Source organism: Meriones unguiculatus, chromosome 19 (genome assembly GCF_030254825.1).
Source record: "Meriones unguiculatus strain TT.TT164.6M chromosome 19, Bangor_MerUng_6.1, whole genome shotgun sequence".
Classification (NCBI taxonomy): Eukaryota; Metazoa; Chordata; class Mammalia; order Rodentia; family Muridae; genus Meriones; species Meriones unguiculatus.
The window spans coordinates 61,515,986-61,529,603 of NC_083366.1; the positions used below are offsets into that span (position 1 = coordinate 61,515,986).

General features: G+C 46.0%; 1 protein-coding gene across 1 annotated transcript in view; it reads left to right on the forward strand.

The window, feature by feature from the left end:
- The first annotated feature begins 514 nt into the window (after nt 1-514).
- Cap2 (cyclase associated actin cytoskeleton regulatory protein 2) overlaps nt 515-13,618 on the forward strand; it is a 137,152-nt gene continuing 124,048 nt past the window's right edge. Inside the window, exon 1 of the mRNA XM_021642820.2 lies at nt 515-685. The gene's annotated coding sequence lies outside the window, so the exon portion shown is untranslated. The remainder of the gene's footprint in view (nt 686-13,618) is intronic.

A 13,618-nucleotide genomic window follows, 5' to 3' on the forward strand; every position in this document is an offset into this window, starting at 1 on the left:
AATTACGCTGACCGGAGAGAAGAGCTTCCAGGTTTGTACACATAGACACGCATGCAGAAGGTGCAGTGTTCACAAGTAAACCGTTGCAGAACTAGGCTGGCCAGGGTTCTCCTTGTTTCTAGAGAATGAGATGACTTTTGAAAGTTTCTGTGTAGGTTACTTTTGAACTGCATTGTCAGGGAGTGTCAGTTGCCCCAGATCTACAGTCTTTCTGAAGAGAGAGATGCATCTGCACCCCTTTATCCTCTTTTTTCGAGTTGGAGGACATTCGAGTCTGCCCCATTATCCCTCTCTCTGCTTGGATCACTGTGCATCTCGCGGCTCAGGAGCCTCCAGACCTATCCAGACCTCTTCGCAAACCTGCAGGAGGAGGCAAAGGCATTTCCTGCTTGCTCCTGCAATCGCCTTTGCCCTCCCATCTCCCTTCTCCCACGGCCCATCTGCGCCTCCTCTCTGCTCCCTTTATTGCCACCCCCGCCCTCGGCTGGGTGCTCCGGCCCCTCCCGTGCGCTTCTGTATTTGGAGCTGCCGGAAGCCGCGGGCGACTCTCCCCGCGAGCAGCGTGACCGACTCGGGCTCCCGTGCAGGGGGGGAGGCGGAGGCAGCGCCGGGCCTGCGGGAGGAGGGCGCGAGTGGCCGGAGCCTGCTTTGCATCACCCAAGCCAGGACCTGGGCTCCTCAGCAGGTCAGGCTGGAGCGCGGGGGACCAGGGAGAGTGGGGTGGGGGGCTTCGGGAGCCCCGAGGCTGGCGCTCGCAAGTTGCGCGCTCCGGGTGGGGTGGGAGATGGCCGGGACGCGGGGAAGAAAGGAGACGTGGACTCAGGGATTTGAGGCCACCCAGATGTGAGGACAAGGCAAGTGAGGACCTGGGATGTGGGGATCCAGGCGCCGGGACGGTCCTCATCTGGGTCAGCGCAGCCTGGCGCTCCAGCTGCTTGCCTGGAGCGGAGGACCGCGAGTTCCTGGCTGGAGGGCCACCCTTGGCCTGCCCCGCCGACAGCTACCTCACCGTGGGCCGGTCTAACTTCGAGGGGTTTCCACTGCTCTGCTCTGAGCCTCCCAAGGGTTCCCGGGTGGGTGTCATTGAACTAGATCTTGCCACCTCTGTCCGAAGGTGCTGGAAGGAAAGGGACCTGGCTTCTCTGCAAAATCTGAGGCCATGAGTCACTTCTAAAAAAATGCAAACGCAACAGAGGCTTTGAAGGGACCGCTCTGAAAATGGTGCCCTGCAGCTGCTCTCTGACTGCCCTTTAGGGGCGTGTTTGTGACATCAGCAATCTTGTCATCACCTTTAGGCTGCTGGTCTGCCAAGCACGCGAGAATATTTGTTCTCATCTGCACCCCGAAGAGTGATAGCAGAATCCATGCGTTCTTTAAGTGGGTCTGTGTTTTTAGGACGTTAAAGACGTGTATTTAGAATTAGGTCCATTGAGCAGACCAAAACACAAAGCCTTTACCTACGTACTCAGGAGAATGCAGAAACCAAAAAAAAAAAAAAAAAACAACTTATTTAGGATAAAACTTAGTTTATCAGAATTGCTTACAGAGAAAGAGCACTGTACATTTACTGCCTGTGTCGATTTCATTTGTTTGTGTGGCTGGTTGGTTAGTTGGTTGGTTGGTTGATTGATTGATTGCTTGGTTGGTTGGTTGGTTGCTTGCTTGCTTGATTGCTTGGTTGGTTGGTTGGTTGCTTGCTTGATTGCTTGGTTGGCTGGTGACAGAGCCTCCCTATGGCACTCCAGCCTAACCTCATACTCACAGTCGCCCCACTTCAGCCTCCTGCGTGCTGGATCTCAGGTATGCACCTCCGCACCTGGCTGCTCCTTTAATCTCAGGGATTTGTCTTCCATGCCCTGCTGACATAGCTGGGACCACTTTGGGGGAGGTTGCCTTGGTATCTTTGGAGTGGTTTCTGTTTGCTGGCGTTTTAATTAGACCACAAGCCTGCTGAGGGCAGGGAGGGGTTCGGGTACTCCGTAGCTCTGCACCGTTATGGACTGAGGGCACATTAGAAAAAGGTAGCGAAAGCTGGTGGAAATAATTAGCTCATCAGCTTTGCATCTAGAACGCGCTTTCTTGAGAAGACTGCACGTTTTCTTTTTCAAGAAAAGACATTTCTCCTCGAATCCTCAAATGTGAAAATCCTTAATAAAGTTAGGATCAGGATCAAGAGGAAAAGAAGCTGATTGTGAGAAATGACAACAGTGATCAACCGATCTTGCAAACAGGAAGTCAGTTTTTGTACTGGTCATTGGGATAAGACGTTGTTTGGCTTGTTGGTGTGATACAGGGTGGGTTCTGCCTGGCTAAAGAGAGGGATGGTAAATAAGAGGTAACCACTCAGCTTGGCTGTCAGAAGTGGCTGAGGAGAATATGGAGGAAAGGTACTGCCAAGCTTTGTTGTATTAACAGTTTAATTGATTTCCACCAGAAATAATTTTCCCTTCTAACACAGACACACAGACACACAGACACACACACACACACACACACACATACACACACATGCTCACACACACTTAGCTTAGAGGGAGAAGGATGACGTTTGTTTGTTTGTTTGTTTGTTTGTCCTTCTGACAGTAGAGGGCTCCTGACCATCTTGGGCTAGATTCTCCAACTGCTTGAATTATGCCCAGAAATTAAATACTCACAAGAAGAACATTAACTTATTTTGTTTTGAATATCTCTTAATATATCTTTATCATGATGTTTAGTTTTAGTCTTAATTCATCAGTTATGGATTATACGCCAGAATATGCTGAGCCTAAGTAAGTTATGGCCATTATATTTAAAGGAGCAACTGTGAACTTCTTACCAAGTTTAGAAGTGGGACTTTGAGAACAAGAGAGTTATGAAAAGGTAACTCTTAAAGTGTGAAAATTTTTTATAAGATCATATCTGTGATAAGGGATTCAGACCCACAATATATAAACAGCCTTTCTAATTTACTAATAAAAATATGGTCTAGTATCAAAATATGCCAAAGAAGATAGATAAATGGCCAGTAAAGCCCATAGAAAGATGCCCAACGTTCTTATGCATCAGGTAATTGCAAATCAAAACCACAATGAGATCTCATGCCATATTCACTAGTGTGACTGTAATTTAGAAAAAATCAGATAATCCCAAGTGCTGGTGAGAATGTGGAGGAATTGCAGCCCTCAAAAACTACTGACAGGAATATAAAATGATGTGTTTAACTTGAAATTTTGTGGTCCCTTGAGTTAAACACAGAGTTGCTGTCTGACCTAGCAATTCCACTGTAAGTCTACGGTCAAGAGGAATGCAAACACAGCCATGGAAAAAGAAACGTATATAAAGGGCTGGCGGTGTAGCTCACTGGCGGTGTAGCTCAGTGGAGGAACATTTGTGCATCGTGAGCAAGGCCTTTGGTTCAAATCTCAGTGCCACGTACAAAACTAAAATTTAAAAAGGAACAACAAAAACTATACACAGAGGTCCATAGATGCATCGATGATAATAGCTATGCATCAATGATAATAGCTAAGAGGTGGAAACAACAAAAAAATGTCCATCTACTGATGTAGGGAAATATGACCTATCCATGCAATGGGATATTATTAACAGGGAAATGGTTCAGTGTTTGCTGCTCTATCTTGGAGACCTGAGTCTGAGCCTCAGCATCCACATAAAAGCTGGGTGCAGTGGCTCATGTCTGCAATCCCAGCACCGGGAACGCAGATTCAGTGAGAGAACCTCTCTCAAAAAATAAGGGGAAGACGTCTAATGTTGACCTCTGGCCTCCACACACATTCCTACATGTGTGTGCGTGAAGAAAGGGGTGCGGGACTGTCACAATGCTACCTGTGTAAGCCTTTGTAGCCTCCCGCTAAATGAACAAAGCCAGGCACAAAAGACCACACAGTGCATGAATCCACTCCTGGGAAAATGCTTTTGAGAAATTTTATCAAAAGATCAGTTATTCTTTACGATGGGGGAGGTGAAGGGTGTACAAGATTGCTTTCTTCTATTTTATTTTATGTTCGTTTTTTGAGGCAAGATTTCTCTTTGTAGCCCTGATTGTCCTCAGACTTGCTTTGTAGACCAGGCTAGCCTTCAGCTCCACCTGCCTCTGCCACCCATGCAGGGATAGAAGTCGAGAGCCATCACCACCTGGCTTCATTGTTTATTTTTAAATATAATGTTTGATGGCGTTTTCAGAATTTTATATATGTATACAATATATTTTACCACATTCCGCTCCCACCCCTGCCCCTAACTCCTTCCTTGTCCAACCCCACCCTCTCCCCTTCGCCAACTTTGTGTCTCTTTTATTTACAGCGCATTCATTCCAGTTTGTACTGCCCACATAATCTCAGGCGTAGGGCCATCCCCTGGAGTACTGTCAACTGACCACAGCCCATTATCCTTAAAAGAAACTGACCCTCCCTCCCTTAGAGGCCATCCGCTGTCAAAGCTCCTCAGTTAGGAATAGGGGCTCAGGGGTGCCCAGCCCCCAGCAGGCTGGAACAGAGACTGTCTTGATCGAGTACAGGTCTTGTTCAACATCCGAGGCTGCTCTGAGTTCCGGAGCACAGCCGTCCTGTCATATCCAGAAGGCTCTGTTTCACAGAGCCCCCCCAACCCCCACCCCAATGTTTGTTTTCCAGTCTTTCTCCCCCCTCCATGGCCCCTGAGCTCATTCTAAGCTGATAAAAGGGTTCTGAAATGGTGGTAGTTGCACAAATCTGTGAGTTTTTGTAAAAATGATTGAATTGGGCACTCTTAAGTGTGAGTTGAGTGCTGTATGTGTCATATCTCAAGCGGAATGCTAAAGTAGAGGGCTTAGGAGAGAGAACTGGCTTGTTCAGCTCTTTGCCTTCCCTATCCTGTGCTGCTTCCTGGTTCTCCCCAACCTTGAATTTTGCTGTAAAACAATTTTCAGCCTGTGTAGGAGATCCTAAACTAGTATCATTTAGATCTTATCAGTTTTTCGTATACTTTAAAAGGTATATATAATCTCATATTTTTTTCTGTCACTTTTTGTTTGTTCATTTGGTTGGTTGGTTGTTGTTGTTTATTTGTTTGTTCTTGACATAGAATCTCAGGGAGCCTAGGGTGGCCTTGCACTCCCTTATAAAGCTGAAATTGGCCTTGAACTTGTGATCCTCCTGATTATTTCTCCCAAGTACTGGGTTGAGGGTGTGTGCTACTGTGCCCTGCTAGATCTCATTTTCACCATTACATCTTTAAGAATAACCTGTATTGTCACAGGAAGCTATGCCATAACCTTTGACAAATGTTCCCTCATCACCAGGGTCTTTCTCCAGCCTACAGGCAAATAGGCTGTTTCCCAAGGTTTCCCTTTTCCAAGAATGCTGCTTTGGAGACCTTTTTTATATGTCTTAAGAGTGAGTGTGTACACTGTGTCTCTCTCTGTGTGTGTGTGTGTGTGTGTGTGTGTGTGTGTCCAGTGCGTGTGTTTAAGGGGTACATGTTGGCATATGTGTGCAAATATGGAAGGCAAACAACCTCATATAGTGTTCTTTAAGCACCATTCATCCTTTGTTTGAGACAAGGTCTCTCACTGGCCTGGACTGGAACTTTCACACTAGGCTAGGCTGGGCAGGCTGTTCTGGGATTCAGGCCCCCTGCCTCTGCCTTGCCAGCTCTGCTCTGAGATTACAAGAGTCTGGTACCAGGTTTGGGCTTTTTGACATAGGTTCTGGACATGCCTGGGCCCAGGTTCTCACGCTTGCACCATGAGAGCTTTGTCAACAGTATCACCTGAGTGACCTCCTAGCCCCTGTGCTACAAATTTTCCTGACACATCCACGGGCTCACATGCCCAGCTCATCCATTCCTCCAGCCCAAGCTAACACGACGAGACCCTGGCTTTCAATCTATTTGGAGCCTAACTGTAACAACTGTTTTCCGAAGCTTGGGAACACCGAACACTAACACTCACAATCCATGGTGGAGGAGACAGCTCAGTGCATAAAGTGCATCCAGTGAGTGCAATCCCGTGAGACTGGCCTTTGGTTCTGTGGGTTTCACGTCTAGGGTAGTCTTGCTTTGTGTTTGTCTTTATGAATCGTCTTCTCACTTGGGGAAAAAAAGCATGGCTCCTTTCACTAAGAAATTATTTGAGAGGTTCCCCCCCCCTTTTTTCAATATCCAACCCTGCCTAGGAAGAGACTTGGCATTGTGGAACCCAGAAAGAGAGCCTTTGATTATTATGAACAGGTGTTCTTAATAACGGGCTACCAACCAGACCTCCAGCTAACAGAACTGGCTTCTTGTTGACCTCCCAATGCAAGCGGAGAAGGAGAGTGTGGCTGCAGTTTTTCTTTGTTGTATTTCACACCTGCCTGATGGCTGGATAAATCAGGGAAGCACCAAGGCTCCTGTCAGCCTCCAGCTGCTCGGAATTCTAAGTCCATGCTGTAATCAAGCAGTGGTATTGTCAAAACCTCTCTTAATTTGGAAAGAAAATAACCCCTGTTACTTTGTGTCGTAACGTGTGGAAATCCAGAGAAATTCCTGGATTCGCTGGAGGCTTTTTTGCTCTGCTTTGAGTAGTAGCTGTCACTGGGGCCGAGAATAAATACCACTGAATAGAAGCTGCCATCTAAGCTGTGAGTGCACATTTCAAAGGATCTATACCCAGATAGCATCTCCATTTCCCGTCTTGTTTTCTGTCTGATTTCTCTTCACAGTAAACTCTCTGGTTCTTACATGATAAATTCTTCACTTTCTAGCAACAAGAATCAGTCAAACTGGGCCACACCAAGAAAACTGCCTGCATGGTTTCCCTGTTTCAGAATAACAGAATACACGAATAATATAACTTAATAAAAAGTTTATTTGGCTCACAGTTTGAGGGTACAGTCTATCGTGGTGGGGAGGGCACATCAGGAGGAGCAGGAGGCCAATGGTCCCATTGCACGCACAGCTGGGAAGCAGGGAGAGATGATGGCCGTGCTCAGCTGGCTTTCTTTCACTCTAAGACCCCAGCCTCTTCGGCGGGACCAATCACATTTAGGGTGAATCTTTCTTCCTCAGTTAACCTGTCCTGGGAACTTCCTCAGAGACATAGCCAGAGATTTGTCTCCTAGGTGATAACAGACCCTGTCAGATTGGCACTCAGTAGGCACCATTGCACAGGACAACCCAATTTTCCAGAATCAAGTTAAACAGAGGTTCTGATGGGCGGGTATCCACTCCGCTTAGTCTGACTCATCTCTGCACCTGGGCCTGACCATAGCGTGGAATCTCGATTTGGAAATCACTGTATTTGTCCATGAAAATCCAAATGCTGAGCTACTTACCCTGTAGCTACTTGTATTTGGAGTGGAGCCTTTGGGAGGCGATGGATCCCTGAGGGCTACCCAGAGTTCCTGCTGTGGACAGCCCTTCACTTCCTGCATACTGTCCACCTTCAGAATGGCCTCATCAATAGGACTCCGATTCCTCCAATGCCTTTCTGAAGGGTGAGTGAGCCATTTTGTAGCTAAACTTCTCTAGTAACTGAAAATGTTTAGGAGAGGCTTGCTAAAGCAAAAGAGTCTCAGATAGTGCAGGATTGGGAATGTTATTTTTTTAGTGCGTTTTATGTCACTATTATAAAATACCTGAGGCTCAGTAAGTGACACAGAAAAGAGATTATTTTGGCTCATAGGTCTAGTTTCAGGGAACTCTGGGACCAGGTGGTCGCACCTGGCAAGGGCTTCATGCTAGGTGAGTAGATAACACAGAAGTGGACAGGGCGTGTCTCAGCATGTGAGGCAGCCCGGCTCCTGTGGGGACTAGCCTTGTCCCTCAAGACTTCGTCCCCCAAGACTTAAAACAAACTCTCATCAAAGTACCATCCATCATCAGCACGCCCCAAATCCTTTGAGAATAAGGGGCCTCGTGTCTGTAATCGGTACTTCCATGTTCTACTATCTTTTATTTTACAAGTCAAGTTGTGTATCCGTGAAGATTTAGAGATAGCCTAATAAAAAGCAGCGAGTGGCTGGAATAACCCAGAAGGGAGAATGGTTACGGCACTTGCTGGATTTATATATCTCTATTTATCCTGACACTGGTGATTCAAATAGTTGTGATGTTTTACCGCCTTACCACGCTTCTCGTGTCTCCTGGGAGAGGTTCTGAGTGACATTTCTGGAACAGTGTTTTTCATCCATTCCCATCTCTTTATTTAAGCGTTGCATTGATGTCAAAACAAACAAGCAAACGAAATGTCTGCTCGAGCTCTCTCCCTTTAATAATAGGTGTGCTTGTCCACATTCAGCCAATAAACAATAAAACTGACCCAAAGAGGTGGGTTCCCAATAAAATACATTTGACTCCTGTTTTGTAATTACGTGTCAAAATTTGCAGTGTTTGCTTTTTTGCAGTTTTTTTTTTTCTTCTGAGAAGTTGGGTTGTAGGAATAGTAATAGAGAGAATGATGTCACATAAAAGCGACAGCGATATTATATAAGGACAATGATGCCACGCAATAAAATAGTGACAATAATGTGACATAATAGCAACAATGATGTCACATAATAGCAATAATGATGTCACATAATAGTGACAATGGCATCCTATAATAAGGACAATGATGTCACATAATAGTGACAATAATGTGACATAGTAGCAGCAACGATGTCAGAAGAGCTTTTAAAAATATTTTGACCATTTAATAACAATTTAAACTTGCATAGGTTTTGTTTTTTTGGTTTTTGGTTTTTGTTTTTTTGTTTTTTGTAATTTCATTTTATGTGTATGGGTGTTTCTGCCTTCAGGCAGTGTCCAAAGAGGCCAGAAGAGCACCCGATCCTCTGAGACTGGCATTACAGATATTTGTGAGGTGCCACGTGGGCGCTGAGACTCGAACCCAAGTCCTCTGCAAGAGCATCCAGTGCTCTGAACCACTGAGCCATCTCCCCTTCCTTTGTGCCACTATTTTTGATACAGAAAAGTATGGCGGGGTACCTGGTAGAAGACATTAAAGCAGAGCATATATGAAATTAAAATGTTCTCTTGTCGGACAAACAGAATTGAAACGTAACTTCCGGGAGAGTAACACGAGCAAGTCTGTGACTGCTGAGGAGGGGTCTGTCGGTGTGTTGTTCTTTAGTAATGGTTTCCTCAGGTGGGTCACTATGAGAACATCTCTCACTGTGACCAAACCCATGCACTGATCAACTCCGTGCGCTGCTTATGTAAGGAAAGTGTTTTGTAGCAAATGGTCTGGTGAAAAGCAGGTTCCAGAAATACTCCATCGAGGACGTGAAAAATAAGAAAGTGAGCTCCTTGCTCACATGAACATCATCTTTTGATGACACTGCCTGACTGAGCACGAGTGACTTCGGTCCCCTCCTAATACTGCTCACTATGGAAAATACTTCCGACTTAACTTTCTAGAAGTGACCACTGTGCCTAGCAGAGAGCTGGGGACTGGAAACAAACCATACAAGACTGATAAGTTTAGTGGGACCATCAAGCATGAGTGAGCAAATGTGATGATGGTGTGGGATCAGTTAAGAGTGCATCACAAGATGGATTTCCCCAGTGACTGGTAGGTAAGAATGTTGTTGGCACACCTGTACCTAGGAGAATTAAACCCAGACAGAGCGGCTTGATGGCTGACCAGCTGTTTTTAACTTTTGATATACTTGTAGAGGTGTTAGTCAATGGTGGCTTTATTTTCGCAGAGAAAGTCTCCAGCTTCCTACCACTTCATGTCTATTCCAGGTTTAGTCTTAGGTTTGTGAGCCCAGGAACCTACGGATTTGAATGTGCCTCCGGGAATCACTACCGGGTCAGGCAAGTGACTTAGCCTGGAAAGTGCCTGCTGGGCAAGTGTAAGACCCAAATTTACTGCTCAGAACCGGTGAAGAAAAGGGAGGCTGGGTGGGATGTGTTTGTGACCCACCCCAGCGCTGGCGAAGTGGACACAGGTGGCCAGCCAGCCTAGCCCAGTCCACAAGCGCTAGGCCACGTTAGGGATCCTGCATTAAAAAGGCAACATGGAGGCTATGTGGACCGCTCAGTGAGCCAGGGTGCTTACTCTGCCAGCCCTGAGGACTTCCTTCAAATCCCCAGCAAGCATGTTAAAAGATGAGCGTGACCATTCACACCCATAACCTCGACACTGTGAGTGTGTGTGTGTGTGTGTGTGTGTGTGTGTGTGTGTGTGTGTGTGTTTCAGGGGAACAGGGACTTGCTGGCTGCCCACCTAGCTCCAGGTTTAGTGAGAACACCTGTCTCATTGATAGAGCAGGACACCCAGCCACTTCCTCTGTCTTCCTAAATGACACGGGCACAGAACCACCCACCCCAACATGCACAAAAGTGTGCATCTCAAGAAAAATGACACCTGAGGGTGCCCCTGGCCCCCACATTTTCACATACCCACACACACATACATGCACACCTGGTCATACACACAGACACACACTCACTAGAGAATGTCTCATCATGGTTTCTTCTCCATCCTTGACCTAGGAATAGGAACATTGAGCTGGCTATCAGGAAACCCTAAAGACCTCACTCTCTTTTATGAACAGGAAAACATTATCAAAGTAATGTTCTTCTTTACTCATGTTCTGAACTTGTGAAGATTTTACAAACCACTTTGAACAGCATGAAATAAGCATATATATTATTATGAAATTCTAAAGAAAATACAGAAAAGAAAAGAACCACAGAGGATGCAGGGCTTGCCTTTGGCGAGAGCAAATACATACTTTTAATCATGGAAGCCACCGTGGTTCCAAACAGGAAAGACTTAATCTAGCACCAACTTTTAAATGGAAATTTCTCCTGTGAAAAACCTGGCTTCCAGCCTGATCTGGGACCTTGCCAGAGAGTAGGCAGCAAGGAAAAGGCAGCGAGTGGAAGCCAATTCATTAGTCAATCAAAAATATTTATAGACTTCTCTAGGTGTATGGCACCGTGCTGGACTTGGTGGGAGGACGGAGGGAAAGTAAGATCAGCCTCAGCTCAGGCAAAGCATGCTGCCCGGCCCCTTGAGAGGAAGGGTGGACATGTGCCAAGGGAAAAGACAGCACAAGGGGGTGCTTTCATTGCACCGTGTGCTTTACAGCTGCTAAGGATGTGCTCTGGACACAGAGGCTGGTAATTCTGTTATTCTGGGCTGGCACCATTTTATGTTGCTGTGGGGTGCCAGTGTGCAGAGCAACCATGAAAGCTATCCTTAGCACTGATAGGAAGGAGGGAGGGGAAGGCTCCACAGGCCCTTCTTCACTGAGCGTGAGAAGGTTTGGGGGAACTGTGAGGGAAGGTGGAGGGGTCTTTTCCAATTTATCCTAAGAGACTGCTTGAATTCTTTGTTTTGTGCATGCGTGTGTGTGTGTGTGTGTGTGTGTGTGTGTCTGTGTGTGTCTGTGTGTGTCTGTGTCTGCAGGTCTGTATGTGCATGTCTGTGTGTGTGAGTTCCTGTGTGTGTATTCCTGTGTGCAGATACACGTGTACAGGTGCATTTCAAGGTCAGGGGACAAACTCTGGCATTCCTCAGATGTCACCCAGTAGTTTTTTGAGACAAAGTCTCTCACTGGCCTGGAACTTCCCAGAAAGGGCTGTCTAGCCATTGAGTCCCAGGTATCGGCCTGGCTCTCGCTCTCCAGAGCTGCAGTTACAACTGTATGTCACCCCCCACACCTGTATTTATTTTTGTAGTTTCTGAGGACTTAACTCAGCTCCTCGTGTTTGCAAGGCATGTATTTTACCTACTGAGCCATCTTGCCAGTCCCTATGCAGGACTGTTTAAATAGTAAAGACTCTCTGTAAAAATATTTAGGAAGAAAATATGCGATTAAGAAATCTAATTCCATACCAAGCCTTTTATTTTGTGGCAATCAACACACATGAACAGAGAAAATTTTGGTTAAAAATGTTGGACAAAGGGACTGGAGAGATGGCTTGGCAGTTCAGAACACTGGCTGCTTTTCCAGAGGACCTGAGTTCAATTCCCAGCACCCACATAATGGCTCACAGCTCCAGGAGATCTGACACTCTTGTCTGACTTATGTGGACGTTGGAGAGACATGTAGAGCGCACACATACAACACAGGCTCTAGCACACAAAATAAATACGTCTGAAACTTTTTTTTTAATATTGGAAAAAGTCTACAGCCATAGTACTCTGAAGATGCCTGACCTCATCTGCTCTCAGAGTTAACCAGGATCAGGCCTTGTTGGCACTTGGATGGGAGATATTAGAAGGAATATTAGAAGAAATATTAGAGAAATATTAGAAGCGTAGAAATGAAATATTAAAAAATACCTTCCACTGTTCAGATTTCCTCAGTGACCGCTTAACGTTCCACATACTGTAACTCTTGCTGCTAAGACCACCCTGCTGATCTTGGCTAGCCTGCTTTTCACTGCCTGTGTTCCGGGCTCTATTCTGGCACGCCCGCAAATAGGTAGTAACGTAGTAAAGCGAAGTTAAGCGCTTTACCCAAAGCTCCTTTTCTTTTTAGTTTTGCTTACTTCATTTCTGTTTTGAAATAACTGACAGAACCTGCTTATGAGAGGAAGGGTTTATTTTGGCTCACAGTTGGAGAGAGTACAGTTCGAGGGAGTCAGGGAGGCTTGGCACCAGGAGTGCGAGGCTACTTGTTCACGTGTGAATGGGTCAGGAAGCAGGAGGAGAGGACCTCTGGTGCTCAGCGCGTGTTTTCCTTTTTATTCAGCCCATTGCATGGTGCCACCCACGTCAGAGTGAGTCTTCCATGCACAATTAAGCCTCTCTGGAAATTCCCTCGCAGACAAGTCAAGAATTGTATCTTCTAGGTGATTCCGAATCCATCAGACTCACAGCAGGAGTTAACAATTATAATCCCCCAGCTAACAAGAGCCAGAGGACCTCTGGGGTGCATGCCTCCAACATCAAGGTCCCTCTGCGCTTTCTCAACTGACCATGAGTGCAAACACGGAGATGTTATGAAATGCTCCAAAGTATCTCCATTTACAGGCATTTGATATGGAAAAGGCACAGAAGTGCATTCCCTTTGGGTGTTTTACAGAGCACACACCATGAACATAGAATCCAGCCATGTTAGGGACAAAGTATCAGTACTTTGAGAACGGGCTCTGCAAAAGGATTAGTGAGCGAAAACAGCAGCACTGATCTTTTTCTCCTAGGAAAGTATTTCTTTATTCTGGGTCTCTGTTGTTGTAATACAGTCTATGGGAGAGCACACAGTGGTTACAGGAAATAGTTCTTTATTCCAGGTCTCTTTGTTGTTACAATACAGCTAATGGGAGAGTACACAGTGGTTGCAGGAAATAGTTCTTTATTCCAGGCCTCTTTATTGTTGCAATACAGTCAAGGAAGGGCACACATGGGTTACGGGAAATATTTGAAACACAGCTTTTTTATTTATAAACTCAGAGACAAAGATGCCATCTGGCATAAGAGGAGAGGAGGGGGGGCATCATAAAAGAAGAAGGCAGAGATGCCAGGTCACAGATGAACAGCATGCCTCCAGAGACTTGCAGTTATGCTGGACTCTTGAATGGGGACTCACGCAGCTGGAAGAAAAGCAGAAAGATGGGTCATTTAAGTGCATGCAAAACCAAGAGCTGGGCCAGGTGTAGTGGCACACACCTGTAATTTCAGTTCTCAGGAAAC